The 15,068-nt window shown below is 39.2% G+C and overlaps 1 protein-coding gene across 2 annotated transcripts in view; it reads left to right on the top strand.

The window, feature by feature from the left end:
• Positions 1-5,247: 5,247 nt before the first annotated feature.
• Positions 5,248-15,068, top strand: part of dcn (decorin) — a 32,884-nt gene continuing 23,063 nt past the window's right edge. Inside the window, exons 1-2 of one of the 2 annotated variants that reach the window (XM_059326107.1) lie at positions 5,248-5,297; positions 5,472-5,803. The gene's annotated coding sequence lies outside the window, so the exon portion shown is untranslated. Of the gene's footprint in view, positions 5,298-5,402; positions 5,804-15,068 lie in introns of those variants that run through there. The other variant, XM_059326106.1, reaches the window with a different exon arrangement.

The raw sequence follows: 15,068 nt of genomic DNA, 5'->3' as shown, positions 1-15,068 counted from the left end.
TAAGTTGGTAAAACTTGGAAATATAAATTATTGATATTTAGGGCAATAATGTAAGTTAGCACAACAAAGGAAGCCAGTTGTCTGCTCAAAAACAAGTTGGTGAGTTGTTTTTACTTATATCTTTAAGTTGGGGTTCACAACAAGGGACAATAGTTCTGATAACTCTTATTTCTTTGTTGGGAAATTTGGTCATTAGCGAAAGCTAGCGGCTAGCTGATGCTAGCGGTACTGCTTGTTACAGCTACAAGAGTAGCCATTAGCGTATCAATGCTAACTCAAAATTGTGGTCACAACATTAGCTGACATTTCATACAATCGTGCCAATTCAGAGTTGAGCAAACTCAAAAACAAAACTTAAAATATTTAGTCTAATTGTCCAACTTCAAATTTTATCAAAGTTTGTTGCCTTGAAATTTTGAGTTCACCCAACTTCTCTTTTTTTGCAGTGCAGGAGGTCACAGGTTTACATCTCCACTATACGTCTTTGTCTCAAAAACAGCCACGTGTCACGGCAAAACCTCCTCCTCAATCTATTATAAAGAGGCCTGCTTTCCATCATCTGCAAGATATTGAAGGATGCAGTCACATTTCTCTCCTCTCTATCACATTTTTGGGAAAAAATGCCAGGTATGATCTCATGGTTTGTGTTGGACACCTGGTTTGTAATGTTGTAATCCTCCTGGCCTCTGACCTCTTTCCATGCTAGTATTTTCCTCTTCTCCTTCCTTCCATCTGTAGACTCAATTCAAGCTTCAGCTGAGTCTGTTAAGGATTATTTTGCACCCCAGGCAACAAAATGCGTGTCAGCTCGGGTCATTATTTTGTACAAAAACCTGAAAAAGCAAAGTGCTTATCCATCCAAAAGAGGAGTCTTATTGAGACAGAAACGGACAGTTTGGACACACTTGGGGCCTCCACTTGTGTGGTCTGCCCTTTGCCTTCTGCTGGGAAAGACCGTCAAGTTGAGGGAGGAAAAGCAAGACAGGATGAAACCTGCTCTTCTGCTATCTGATCCTCAGCTTTTTCTCTGTTTTCTCTAAAGAGGAGTCTTTCTTGTGTGCAAAATCATCCAGCTATTGTCCTCTTGATCTGAGCAGGGATCAAAGTCAAGAGTTCAAGAAGAGAAATGCTGAAAAACGGATTATTTTCGGAGCTTTTCCGATCATATATGATTGAGACAGATTGATTCAAATTGATCTCAGCTTGGGGCTGCACGGCAAGGTTATTATCGTTAACGAAAACTAACGAAATAACGAAAACTAGAATTGAAAAAACATTTTTGTTAACTGAAATAGAAATAGAAATGAGAGCTTTTTAAAAAATGATAACTAACTGAAATTGTATTTTGTGGTTACAAAACTAACTAAAACTAACTAAAATTATAGTGGAAATTCGTTTTCGTCTTTGTCAACATTTTTCATCCGTAAACCTTTTTGGTTGATAAGAAATCTATTTCATCTATCTGGTTTTATGACTTAATAAACTTATTGTGGCTGAGATGGATCAGACAAAAGAAATAAAGGAAACATTTATTGTGACTTTTTTTAATCTGGCACCCAACAAATACCCCATTACAAAAAAACTAAAACTAACACTAAAACTAACAAAAACTAAACTAAAACTAAGCATTTTCCAAAAAATAAAAACTAACTAAAACTAGCAAACTCACTCTAAAAACTAACTAAAACTAACTGAATTTGAAAACAAAAATTCACAACGAAATTAGAACTAAAACTAATGAAAAAAACAAAACTATTATAACCTTGCTGCACGGTCATTAACTTCAGTTTATGACACCAATCCAAGACTGCTGACTGTGTGGAAATTACAGACATTTTTAGAGGTATCAAAGCAGAACTAAGTCTGGATCGGACCAGGAATAGATATTACTGATATAAAAAATGCTTTATCCATGTATCATCATTTCCATCCAAGGTTGAATAGCTGGTTTAATGACCGAGAGGGAATTACAACTAGGAAGCAGATAGAAGCAAAGACTCGTTTGCCAAATCGACACATGGTTGATGATGGAGACATTGGCTAATGTAGAAGTTAAACTTGTGACCTTCCTGCAACAGCATGACACAGTCTCTCTAAACACTTAGCCATCCCGACGCCTTCCACTCAAGATAAGAAGAGGTTCACTTGGGGTTAAAAAACAGTCTCTCCCCCCCACCAATCCCCACCCGTGCTCTGATTAGAGCCAGCTTGGCAGGTCCAATCCAGACAAAACACTGTCCAGATTGTAAGGAATTCTGTTTATTAGAGCAGTAGTTCAACCTTTTTGAGTCGCGACCCCCAATTTAACATGCATGTTGTCCGTGACCCCCGCTCACTGAACACAATCTCACACGCACAGTTCAGATCACCCAAAAAAAGAAACAAAATGACAAAAAAAAGGAAACAAAATGAACAAAAAAGACTCAAAATGACCACAAAATGACCAAAAAAGACACTAAATGACGAGAAGACACAAAATGACAAGAAAAAAGACACAAAATGACCAAAAAAAGACACAAAATGACCAAAAAAAAGACTCAAAATGACCAAAAAAAGAAACAAAATGACCCAAAAAAGACACAAAATGACCCAAAAAACAAAACAAAATGACCCAAAACAGACACAAAATTACCCAAAAAAGACTCAAAATGACCAAAAAAGAACATTAAACACAGTGGAGACAGAGCAGACTTCCTAGAAATCATCTTGCGACCCCAATTGGGCTCCCGACCCCAAGGTTGAGAATAGCTGTATTAGAGAATGAAAATAGTACATTTTTAAAGAGTAGCAAACTATTGCAATTAATCCACGATTTACATCCACTGCTAATGTTCAAGGACAATGCAGGAAGTATTTATTAGGACTTTGGTTTCCCCATGAGTGCCATCTGTTGCCACCAGTGGGTCAAAGTTTTTGTTTAGCCAATGAAATATTTCAACATCTATTTAAAACTTCAGTGAAATGTGGTCAGGACAAAATGTAATGACTTTGATGATCTCCTGACTTTTCTTCTAGTGTTGCAATGAGGTTCACATTTATGGTTTTTAGTGAAATGTCTGGACATTATGAGGTAAAATTTAGTCCAATAGTTTAGTTTTGCAGGTATTTCTTCATAAACCAGTGACATTTCCATCAACCACAGATGTACTTTGTGTTAAGTTATAATTAGCAAATCACCATCTATAAGCTATTACACTAGCCTGGCTAACACCAGACTAATCTCAAATGAGATTTGGTCTGGAAACCAACAATGCATTTCTCCGTAGAGGAGGTGTGGTTTACGATCCAGTTCTCGCTTTCTGCAAGATTATTTATTTTCACGCTTTATTCCCCCTCATGTCATTCAGCCACACACATCCACTGATTTTATGGGCAATAAACAAGCTGCTGGGGGTCTCTGGGGGCTCCGCTGTCCCCCGGCTCGTAGCCAGATCACCACCGTTAGCGGCTAATAGCTAATAGCCCCACAACAGTAACGCCGTAACGGTAGCGTAACGCTACCGCTATTAGCCCCGCTACCGTAACGCCTGTGATCTGGCTACGAGCCGGGGGACAGCGGAGCCACCGAGAGACCTTTCACCTTTAAACTTTCGCTCTAAACTATTTAAAACACCATCTACAGCTAAAGAGAATATTGCGTCTGCTGCAGCCATGTTGGATCCGTAAGAAAACTACAAGCTTCCGTCTGCCGGGTAGTACGATATTATAGTCATCGTCTTGCCGTCCCTCCCCGCTCTGTGATTGGATCCCTAAAACAGGGCTAAGAAACCTCTCTGGTTTCCAGACCCCTTGGCAGTTCGAAATGAAATCGAGTGCGCAAGGCAGTCTGGGTATACCCAGGCTACTATTACACATGCACTGCAGCCCCAAACTAATCTAGACATTACCAGGGGAACTGTATGTAGGAACACCAATGTCAGAAACAGTTGCACACGTTAAACAGACTCTACCCAGCCAGCTCCCTAGTTAAAATCAGTGTTATGTCTGATTTAGCCCATGTGTGAATGGAGTCACACACCATCTGATGTGTCTTTACCTACAAATACGCCAACAAATGTCTAACTGAAGAAGCATTTGACAGTAGGTGCCAAAGTCGTCAGTCATAAACAAAGTCTCTTCCTGTATTTTGAATAAGACCAAATTACCAACAAGCTGCGTGCGTCATAGTTTTGCATTATTTCCTACTTCCTGGGCGCTCTTCCCAAGTACCAGCCTTCGCCTGAACTAAACGGAGTACTTCCAGTCTGACATGGACAGTCTCCTGTTGTGTGCTACATGTGTGAAAGGGAAACTATGGACAATGTCCAGGCCTGACTCTTTGGACATTGTCTGGGATTAATATGAGAGAACAGCTGGTGAATATGGTAAAAATTAGGGTGTTAGCATTGTCATTGTTAGCATGCTAACTGGGCTCAGTACACCGCTGTGACTACAGACTCACAGGGGAATATAGTTGTTACAGTTACAGCCATGCTAGTTGCTCTAATCTTAACTATATTATACACTGTAAAAAAAAAACCTGTTGTTTTTAAGGTAAGCTGTGGTTGCCAGAACTTTACCGTAATAAATACGGTGCAACTTTTTCTAATATTACGGTAAAATGATTGACAAGAAAATACTTTATAAATGCTGCATGAATTAAAGATTTTACCATTAAATATTACAGCATATTGTGTTTAGTACATGTAACAATTAGAAAAAGTATTTTCGCTAACTTCTGCAATGTGCTGAATTGGCACGATTGTAACGCCGCTATGAAATGTCAGCTAATGTTGTGTCCACAATTTTGAGTTAGCATTGATACGCTAATGGCTACTCTTGTAGCTGTAACAAGCAGCGCCGCTAGCATCAGTTAGCCGCTAGCTTTCGCTAATGACCGAATTTCATCGCTTTCCCGCATTTCCCAACAAAGAAATAAGAGTTATCAGAACTATTGTCCCTTGTTGTGAACCCCAACTTAAAGATATAAGTAACAACAACTCACCAACTTGTTTTTGAGCAGACAACTGGCTTCCTTTGTTGTGCTAACTTACATTATTACCAACTTAAATCACTGTTTTAGGCAAAAAAAAAAATACAAGTTGGCTTTTTTGCAGTGCACTGGTTAAAACGGAGCGAGGTTTACTGGGAGGAGGTGCCAATCTGAATAGATTAGACAAAAGTGTATGTGTGTGTGCTTGTTTTTTCCTGGGGGTAGTCAGTATAGAGGCTGAATGAAGATGAATGACAGAGTGTGAAAGAGGGAGAAAGAGTTTGTGTGCAGCGTTCTCCGGGACCTATCATTACCAGATGTCACAGTGAGGGTGGCTGCCAGCCGAATTACTGCTTATTGCTTTAAACTCCAACTCTCTGCCTCTTTCTCTTCTCCTTTATTCTTTTCCCTTTCCCTGTCTCCCTTCTCCTGCACTCTCTCTCTCTCTCTCTGCCGTTTTTTTTTTTTTTCTTATTCGTCCTCCCTTCTCCATTTCCAGCTGTTTTTGGAGCGCGCAGAGAGAAACGGGGGAAGTTTCTCCACCAATTGTTTCGGTCCTGAGAGGAGCTCAGCGGTCGGACCCTCCCTCCTTCTATCTCTCTCCCCTCTCTCTCCTCTGTCTCTCTTTCTCTCTCGCCCTCTCTCTCTCTCTCCTCCCCTTGTTGTGACAGAGCACACCTGCTTGATCTTGGCTGCACGCGCTCCGAGTCCAATTACCCCATAGGCCCTCGCAGCCACTTCAGTCTCATCCCCCCGACTCGACTGGATTTTTGGGAGTCAAGCTCATCTCGCACACTTCTACTCTCTTTGCCTTGCTTCTACTCAGAACAGGTAGGTTAATACTTTAACTCTGGAGAAAGGAGAAACGTGGGTAATTATAGGTGAAGTGAGGTTAGAAATAAAGAGTTGGGTTTCATTTTTAAAGACATAGAAAGCAATTCTTGTCTCTTTTTGCTGGATTGTAATTTTTTAACATGACAAACTGTGTTATTCATGATTTAAAAGTCACATTATATGCTGATGATGTAATGGTAATTTTATATCTATATAAGATTATATTATAAGATATAAGATTGTGTCTTTTGCAGTTTGTTAAACTCAATTTGAAATCTTTTCATTCACTCCTTCATACATTCATGTGTGTTGTGTATATTCCGGATATGTTGCCAGGTCTTGTTCCCACAGCTCTCTTGGCTTTGTGATGCGAGACCTTTAATCATTTCCAGTCCAATCTGCATTCAGCTCAGTGAAAAGAGCGGCGGCTAGGGAAGGGGGTGTGGTAGAGCAGTTGATGCTGGTACCTCACTCCTCTGCCAAAAAAACCCCGATTCTCCCGGCCCATCGTTAATCTCCGAGGTATCCACCGAGTGCCATGTGATGTTTTCAGCACTTTCTCAGTTTACAGTTTCAGCTTGCAGTTTTTTACTTTGTTGCTTTTCGTGGCAAGTGTTCCAACACTTGTTTGTTGATGGTTTGGATGCATCCCATATGGAAGTGCATTCCTCAAGCTAGTTTTGTGACTGTGTTAGTTTTATACATGGCAAGTGGATGAGATTTGTAATGCTTACATAAAAGACAAGAGGTTTAATGATGGGAAGGGCAGAAAATCTAGTTGTTTGCTTCTTCTTTTTGCTAACGTCAGTGGAAAATGGCTTTTGTTGCACTAATTTGTTCCTTTTCTTTGTCTTGTTTAGCTTTCTTTTAGTCTCTTTTGTTTCTTTCCCTGTGGCGTTTGGGCAGTCTACAAACAAATGAGGCAGGAATGAGAAGGGAAAAAAAGCTGAAACAACAATGATGATTTCTGTGTTGATTCAGCCCAGTATTGCTTGTCAGGACTTTGATTTGGAAAAGTTGTTTCTGCTGCTTGTCACACTTTCCATTCCAGCAGTTCATTTGAGAATGAAAGCAGAGCGTTTTAACCCCAATCTCTTATCTGTCTGCTGTGCGGCCCTGTTTCTTCTCAACGTGATCCTTCTCTGCCCACAGTGGCGTTTGCTGCTGGTGTTTTCACAGGAGCGGAACAGAAACCAAATTGCTAGGGGCAACTAAAAGAGAGAGGCTTTGAAGAGGAGATGAAAAAAAGCTGTACCTGGCAACACACAGTGTCATTAATCCCATAATGGTACAGCTTCCTCTATCAAAGAGAGGTCTAAAGTCTTCCCGGCAAGCCACCACACAACTCTCAGCTAACTCATTACATCCTTTTTGCCAGCAGGGAAAAAAACCTAATAAGGCTCAGCTGCAGTGAACTGCATTGAGTGGACTGGAGTGAAACTGAACAAGGGAAAAAGTGAGACAAACAAAACAGAATGAAAAGTGGGACTCTTAGAATAGAATGGAGGCTAAAAGAGGCATAAACAGTGTACAGAAATACACTCAGAAGAAGCAATAAAAAGTGCTTCAGCGTTCATACTTTTGAGTTCAGCTCGGCAGATGTTTAACATTTCAACCATAAATAAGTGAATGGAAGGTTAGGAGGAGACAAGGTCCAGATATGCACTCAGGGGCTGCATTTTTTCCATCTGGGCTTCAACTCTCTGGGTCAAAAAGAGCAAAAGAACAATGGAATTGAATGGACATCAGCCATGAAGACTTTTTCCCCCCTTTTTTTTTTTTTTTACTCAGTTCCACATGTCAATCCTGCTGGCCAAAGTTTTAAGGGTCAGACAGAGAAAGAGAAAGAAAATACCATAAGCTATGGGAGAGAAGCCGGGGAAAGGAAGGAAAAGAGCACAAAAAGGGAGGAGGAGATGGAAAGAGAAGAAAGGGAGAGAAGGTTGGGCAGTTCGTCCACGTCTGAGCAGCGCAGACTGTTGATAATGGGACTGAGGTTGATGGCAGGGGGACAGCTCTTCTCATGGAACAGCTGAAATGTGGTTTAACCGCTCGCTGGATGTCTCATGCCACGGCTCCAAACAACAGGCATGCTTTAAAGACCCTAAAATGATCTTTCAATAATACTTATAGCTCTGACACTTTTCCCTCCCATGCAAACATTCATAGACGGCTATTTTCCAACACTGATCTGGCGATATTACAACAGCGTTTTGGCTCAGGAATTGTTTGTTGGCTGTGTCTTTGCATATTTTCAGATACACATGTTCTCACTCACAAAATCCCCTGATATATCAGAAATATGTTGGAAATAATGACCACTGACTCCTCATACCACTGCTAAAGGAAGAGATAATGAAATCACTCTCACACAAATCATTTTTTTTCGTTTCAACATTATTATTGATCATGTAACTGCGTGGGAGGAGAACTCACATTCATTTGCTGATGGGTTAAAAGGGCCACACGTGTTTTAAACGTCCTGTGGCCTTGTAAATACCTTCCAGTGATTCATTGCTGACAGACGCTCTGCAGAGGCAGACGCAGGCCTGGTGAGAGTTAGAGGAGGAGGGAGGAGGGTGGAGGACAGGATGGTAGCTGGTGTTCTGCTTTATATTGTGTTCTTCATTGCAACATGGTTTGATTTGCTAAATAAGTTTCCCGTGGTGCTGGAGTCTGCTTGTCATGCTGCTGAAGTTTGAGTGAAACGTTTGTTGATATGCTAATGTTTCTGCGGGTTTCTTATTGATTTTCTGAGCTCGAGAGTTTCAGCGACAAAGAGGAGAAAGTGACAAAGCAAATGGAGGGAAAATTACTTTACTCCCTCATGCGAGCGCTGCTTCCTGTCTGGGAATCATTAGTAATGCTGGGGCCAGACTTGGGGGAGAGCAGAGGGAGGGAGGGAGGGAAGAGAGGGATGAGACAAAAGAGGGACACAGGAGAGTTGACAAGATGCCGCCGCTGCAGGAAATGTCAACCTCCAGCCCTTTTTTTTTTTCTTGGTCAGGCATGTGATGATGAATTGCAGACATGAGGAGAAGAAGATGGAGCTGATCGTTCACCTTTTATCTCATTTCATCTCCGTTTTCCGGGATGTGTAGATTGTAAATCTTTCGAAAATACAGTAAACTTTGTCACAGCTGCTTGTGCTCTTTATTCTATTTTTTTATCAATCTTTTCTCTTCCCTCAATACTTCCATGTGCAGTGCTTCAACAGGCATCTGCTGACCATTCAAAGACCTTTAAAGCTCTTGAACCATCATTTCAGTTGGGTTTGTTGTCCTAAGTTGCCAATTATTGAAGTCCAGCGTTAAATGGCATGACATATTAAATGTGAACTATTCTCATTTACAAATGAAAATGCCCAAACTCAAAAGACACCAGCCTTTTCATGCATTAGGTCAAACATAAAATGGTCTCACTTCATCAGAAGCATTTTTTTTGCATGGTTTTTAAAGGTCAATTCGTAGGAAACTACTGCCAAATGAGCTCTGATTAGTGTCAGTCTACTTCTTGTGAATAAAGCCTGTCCCATTTTCATCTAGTAAACAGGCAAACAGCCACACCACGATGTGAAACTGGCCACGTTCCCCCAATGAAACCACACCAAACTGATACGATGGAAAGAACCAAGGAGAAATTAGTTTAGAATGTAAATGTTTGGTATGAATATGTGGGCATTTGGTTTACCGGCTCCAGACTGTTTTAAAGGGACAAAATAACATTTAAAAAATGCAAATTTTCCTCTTAACATTAGATTCTTAGTGTCAAAGATATCACCTGTAGAGTTGTTTGACGTCTCTTGAATATAATAGAACTAAATGGAACTTCTTTTGTGGTGCTCAAGATGCCAAAAAATACATTTGAAAAACAGCAATATCTCTTTCCAGAAATCCGGATTCAGTTACTGAAGATGAATCCACAGACCTTGTTGTGAGTGTGTGAGAGATGTTTCATCTTACCTGGATGGCTATTTATCAATCTAGATTGTTTTGGTTTCACCATGGAACTAAAGGCATTTCTGATTTATTAAAGTTTAGTTTGACCTGTCCCTTTAAAGGCCTGTCGGTAAGTTATGGGTTCAGCACGGTCTGTTAAAATCATTAAAAACAACTGCAAAGATCTTTCAAATTTTAATCTCAGAAGCCTATCAAGTTTAGGAAAAAGACAATAAAAAGTCTCATCCTGTTTCCTAAGCTGCAGGGCACTACATGAATCACTTTATAACATCAAGGTTTGACTTCCAGCTTGATGTGATCACTAAGAGTCTTCTGTGGAAATAAAACACGATGAGCGGAATATCTTTCATCCAATAACAGAAGTCTTCTTAGAGGGGATCAGAAGTGCTGATAGTGGTGAGATGCAGCGTTAGCATGGTCAAGTCATGTTGCAGCACGCTCCGCTGGCAGCCCTCTGGCTCTAACACACACACACACACACACACACACACTCCTGCGTGTGTTTGAGGAGCTTGTTTCATGTGTTCAGTAGATTCTTCAGGTGTGTGTGTGTGTGTGTGTGTGTATGGGGGCATCAGGCCGTCCTGCAGGGCCGGTGGACACATCTGAGCATAATGAAAGCAGCAACGCCCCGAGGCCCAGCAGGTTGTCTCATGCATCATTCTCACAGGTTCATACCAGCTGTGAAAGCTGCGAATAACCGTGAATTTCAACTTTTAAAAAAACATTTCAACATTCAACCGTAATCCCTTGTTCTGTGTTTTGAATTTAATCCAATCCAATCCAATCCCCTTTATTTGTTTCGCACATTTAAGCAACACAAACGTCTCCAAAGTGCTGTACATAAAATCAACAATAAAACAAACAATTCCATATACCAATCAGCAATAAATAATAAGTGTATAAATCTAAAATGATGCCATAAATAAAACAATACAATCAAACAGATAAACATAGTAAAATAAAATAAAAGACGCAGTTAAAAGTAGTAAAATAAATAAAAGACACAGAGGACCACAAATTTAGAGTGACCTTCATGTTCACAGGAAGGCCTTTTTCTTGACCGTGTTTCCATTATTTCACCTCTTTAACCCTATAAAGCCAAGTGTATCATATTTGATACATATGTTTTTAAGACACTCTCATCATCAGTGTGATATTTTCTTTTCCTGAAAAACCTGATGAATACATCAATTGATGATTAAAAAAACTGAGCAACAAATTTCACAAAAATACCAGATGTAACAAAAATGATTTGCTGGTTCCACTGGTGGATCCGTCATTGCTGTGTGAAAACTTTTATATGGATGGAAAAAAATATTTTGTATGTTTGAGGAAAATGTTAAAAGGAAAGTCAAAGTTTTATTTGGTTAAAAATATTAGGTTTTATGTGATTATGTTAGTTCAAGAAAAGCAAATTGTGAGCAACAAATTGCACAAAAAGACCTGATGTATCAAATATGATCCAAATTAAATTCATATATGAAAATTGATATTGAATTTTAAAAAATGTTAGCCGGTTCAACAAACACAATTTAGAATTTTCTGGCAATTCAGGCTTTATAGGGTTAATGTTGATGCAGAATGGCTTTCTGAGCCAAGACCAATGATGCATTCACATGCCCTGTGCATGATCCAATTTCCCAAGTTGGGAAGTCTTTCCAATGCATGAACGCTACAAATGAGATGTGATATTTTGGTGCTCGGATCACTAAATGACACATTGTTTGCTGTTTTAGAGCAAAGGAAATGAATCAGGTGAGCCTAATTTAGCTAATCTAATTTTTCCGATTATTCGGAAACCACTTGAATGCAGCAAAACGGTCTCACAATGTTAACCAAATTGAAAATATAATTTGTGCATCTACTCTGTGACTTGAATCAACTCCAGTATGTAGTGGGTTCTTCCTTGGCCCATGCTGCACCCTTCCACCAAGTTTCTTGAAAATTAGCTCCAGCAGATTTCCTAAAATCCTGCCGACAGACTAACAAACAGACACATTGCACCAGAAACATAACCTCCTCCTCGGCGGAGGTAATAAATCTCTACAACGTACAATGCCCTCTATCTCCACATCCCAAATCCCCTAAATCCTTAATTATAAATATTAATACCACTTACGGTTTATTCTGCAGTTGTGGTTACAAATTGCTATTTAATGTCCCCAACAATAATCCCCTAAAATCCCTTATATTCCCTTTTCCTGGATTGTTTTCAAAATCTTGTTTTGGTCTCATCACCAACAACTCCTGGGCTTGATTATGACTCAGAGTAGCAGTAATTCTGCAGCCAGTAAATGCCCATAGAGCTTAGTACCAGATCACTCTGTTCTTCTATATGCCTGTCTGGCTCACATTAAGAGCTGCTGAAGCCTTTATGGGCAAAGGTTGATGGATTGATGGCAGGACACATGGAGGGCCATCTGAAATCCTGCACCACTGCACATGTGCATGTATATCTGTTTCTGTGCTGGAGGCCGTGGGTCAAAGCAGGAGATAAGGTTCAGTAATCGGCCGTGAAACTTGTGTTATTTGTGAGCATTGCCGTTCCTCTAAACAGAGCAGCTAGACGGGCTTTGAAGATAAATCTGAATGTTCCAGTCTGCAAGATGTGCCAGATGTGAGGAGTTCACAACCAGTGGTGGAAGAAGTATTCAGATCCTTTACTTAAGTAAAAGTATCAATACAACACTATGAAATGACTCCACTACAAGTACAAGTCCTGCATTCAAAACTTACTTAAGTAAAAGTACAAAAGTATCAGCATCAAAATGTACTTAAAGTATCAAAAGTAAAAGTACTCGTTATGCCGAATGGACCCACTCAGATTGTTTTATATATTCTAAATACCTTATTACATAATTTGCATTGATGATTTTATGTAAGCAGGGTTTTAATTTTGTAAAGATATGGCTCATTTAAGTACTTAATATACTGTTATAAGATTTAATAAAATAAAAAAAGTCCAATCACCTTAAATTGATCATATGTTTTGTGTTGAATCTGGACCTGAAAAGTAACTAAAGCTGTCTAAAGCTAAATGTAGTGGAGTAAAAAGGACAATATTTGCCTCAAAATGTAGTGGAGTAGAAGTATACATTTACAGAAAATAGAAACACTCAAGTAAAGTACAAGTACCTCAAAATTGTACTTAAGTACAGTACTTGAGTAAATGTACTTAGTTACTTTCCACCACTGTTCACAACACTACTACCTCCTATGAAACGTGATAAACTGACTTCCAAATACTTTCCCGTTTTGGCAATTAATGCATCATACTACGGGACAAACTCATCTGGCATCCACGCAGGATAAAAACAAGCCATCAAAGGTTTCTACAAGCTTCTTTTTTTTTAAACCCAGGAGTGCTTCATATCCCTAAATCCAGAATGATGGCAGAACGTTGCTGCCAAGTCTGCAGACAAGGTTTTCGTTGGATTGAGCTTCAGCTGCGCTTAGATAAGAGAGTCTGACACGGCCAAGATTACTCACTAGTCTGTGGAAGACTGGAACAACGTGTACTCTGGATCTACTGTATGTTCAGAGCGGAGCTCTTTGTTTCAACGCCTCCCACTCCGTGTTTCCAAGCAAAGACAAAATGGCAAAAGTTCTGCATGGAAAACTGCATCTACACATCAAACATGGTGTGATTATGTTGGACTAAAGGACTAAAAAAACTAAAAACATGCAAATATACAGTGAAATGACAGAAAGTAAGTAACGATGCAGCATAAAAGCATCATAGACATGCACATACACTACTGGTCAAAAGTTTTTTTCCAGAATTTAATTGAAAATTATACAGTTTAATGTCTCAGTGTACTCTGAAATTAATGCACATTTGCAACATTTAAAATTCTTTATTGAGCATGATAGTGTTTTGAAAGTAAAAAAAAGATTCAAAATCGCATTTTATGTTGGACTAAAGGACTAAAAAAAGACACAAAATGACCAAAAAAGACACCAAAAGACACAAAATGACTAAAAAAAGACACAAAATGACCAAAAAAAGACACAAAATGACCAAAAAAGACACCAAAAGACACAAAATGATTAAAAAAAGACACAATATGACCAAAAAAAGACACAAAATGACTTACAAAGACATGAAAAGAATTCAAAAATGGACAAAATAGCCCAAGACTCCATAGAGTTAAGTTGTTAACCCATTTCTTGTTCCCTGAAAAAGGCCTACTTGCATAATTCTGAAACTATCTACTGTATGTTCAGAGCGGAGCTCTTTGTTTCAACGCCTCCCACTCATTGTGTGTTTCCAAGCAAAGACAAAATGGCAAAAGTTCTGCATGGAAAACTGCATCTACACATCAAACACGGTGTGACACAATTCCAGACTCTTAAATGCAGACTTATGAAATCACCCTTTTGAATGTTTTTCAAGTTTTTCCACTTCATAGCAACAGAACAAGACTATATAAAAGAGAGAAAAAAGGAACTTTAAGAGGCAGAGCTCTCTCTTCCAACACAATTCCCCTCTGAAAGGAAGTGATTTCAAGCTTGGTCATACTGTATGCAAGCACTGTAACCACTGGACTGGAGCTGTACAGTGTGTCAGCGTGGTGGCAGTTTTGTGGACAGAGACTATAATTACTGCTTGTGTTGAGTCCCTGTGAGCCGTGATCCCGTGACCTGCTGTAACCCTAACCTGGCTTCACACTGCATTAGCATAAAGCTGTTCTCTCTCAGTCTCAAAGACACACACTAGACTTTTTTATTTACTACTTTTAAACTTTTTTACATAGAAAAGTGCACAAACAACTTGTGCACTTGCTTTCATACACTTAAAGCTCAAACTATGGCTTCATTCACACCTAAAAACATGCAAATATACACTGAAATGACAGGAAGTAAGTAACGATGCAGCATAAAAGCATCATAGACATGCACATATACTACTGGTCAAAAGTTTTAGAACACACCAACTTTTCCAGAATTTAATTGAAAATTATACAGTTTAATGTCTCAGTGTACTCTGAAATGAATGCACATTTGCAACATTTAAAATTCTTTATTGAGCATGATAGTGTTTTGAAAGTAAAAAAAAGATTCAAAATCGCATTTTATGTTGGACTAAAGGACTAAAAAAAGACACAAAATGACCAAAAAAAGACACAAAATGACTAAAAAAACACAAAATGACCAAAAAAAGACACAAAATGACTTACAAAGACATGAAAAGAATTCAAAAATGGACAAAATAGCCCAAGACTCCATAGAGTTAAGTTGTTAACCCATTTCTTGTTCCCTGAAAAAGGCCTACTTGTATAATTCTGAAATGTACATTA

Source organism: Centropristis striata, chromosome 22 (assembly GCF_030273125.1).
Source record: "Centropristis striata isolate RG_2023a ecotype Rhode Island chromosome 22, C.striata_1.0, whole genome shotgun sequence".
NCBI lineage: Eukaryota > Metazoa > Chordata > Actinopteri > Perciformes > Serranidae > Centropristis > Centropristis striata.
Note: the sequence above shows the minus strand (reverse complement) of the source record. Positions and strands in the feature narration are given on the sequence as shown.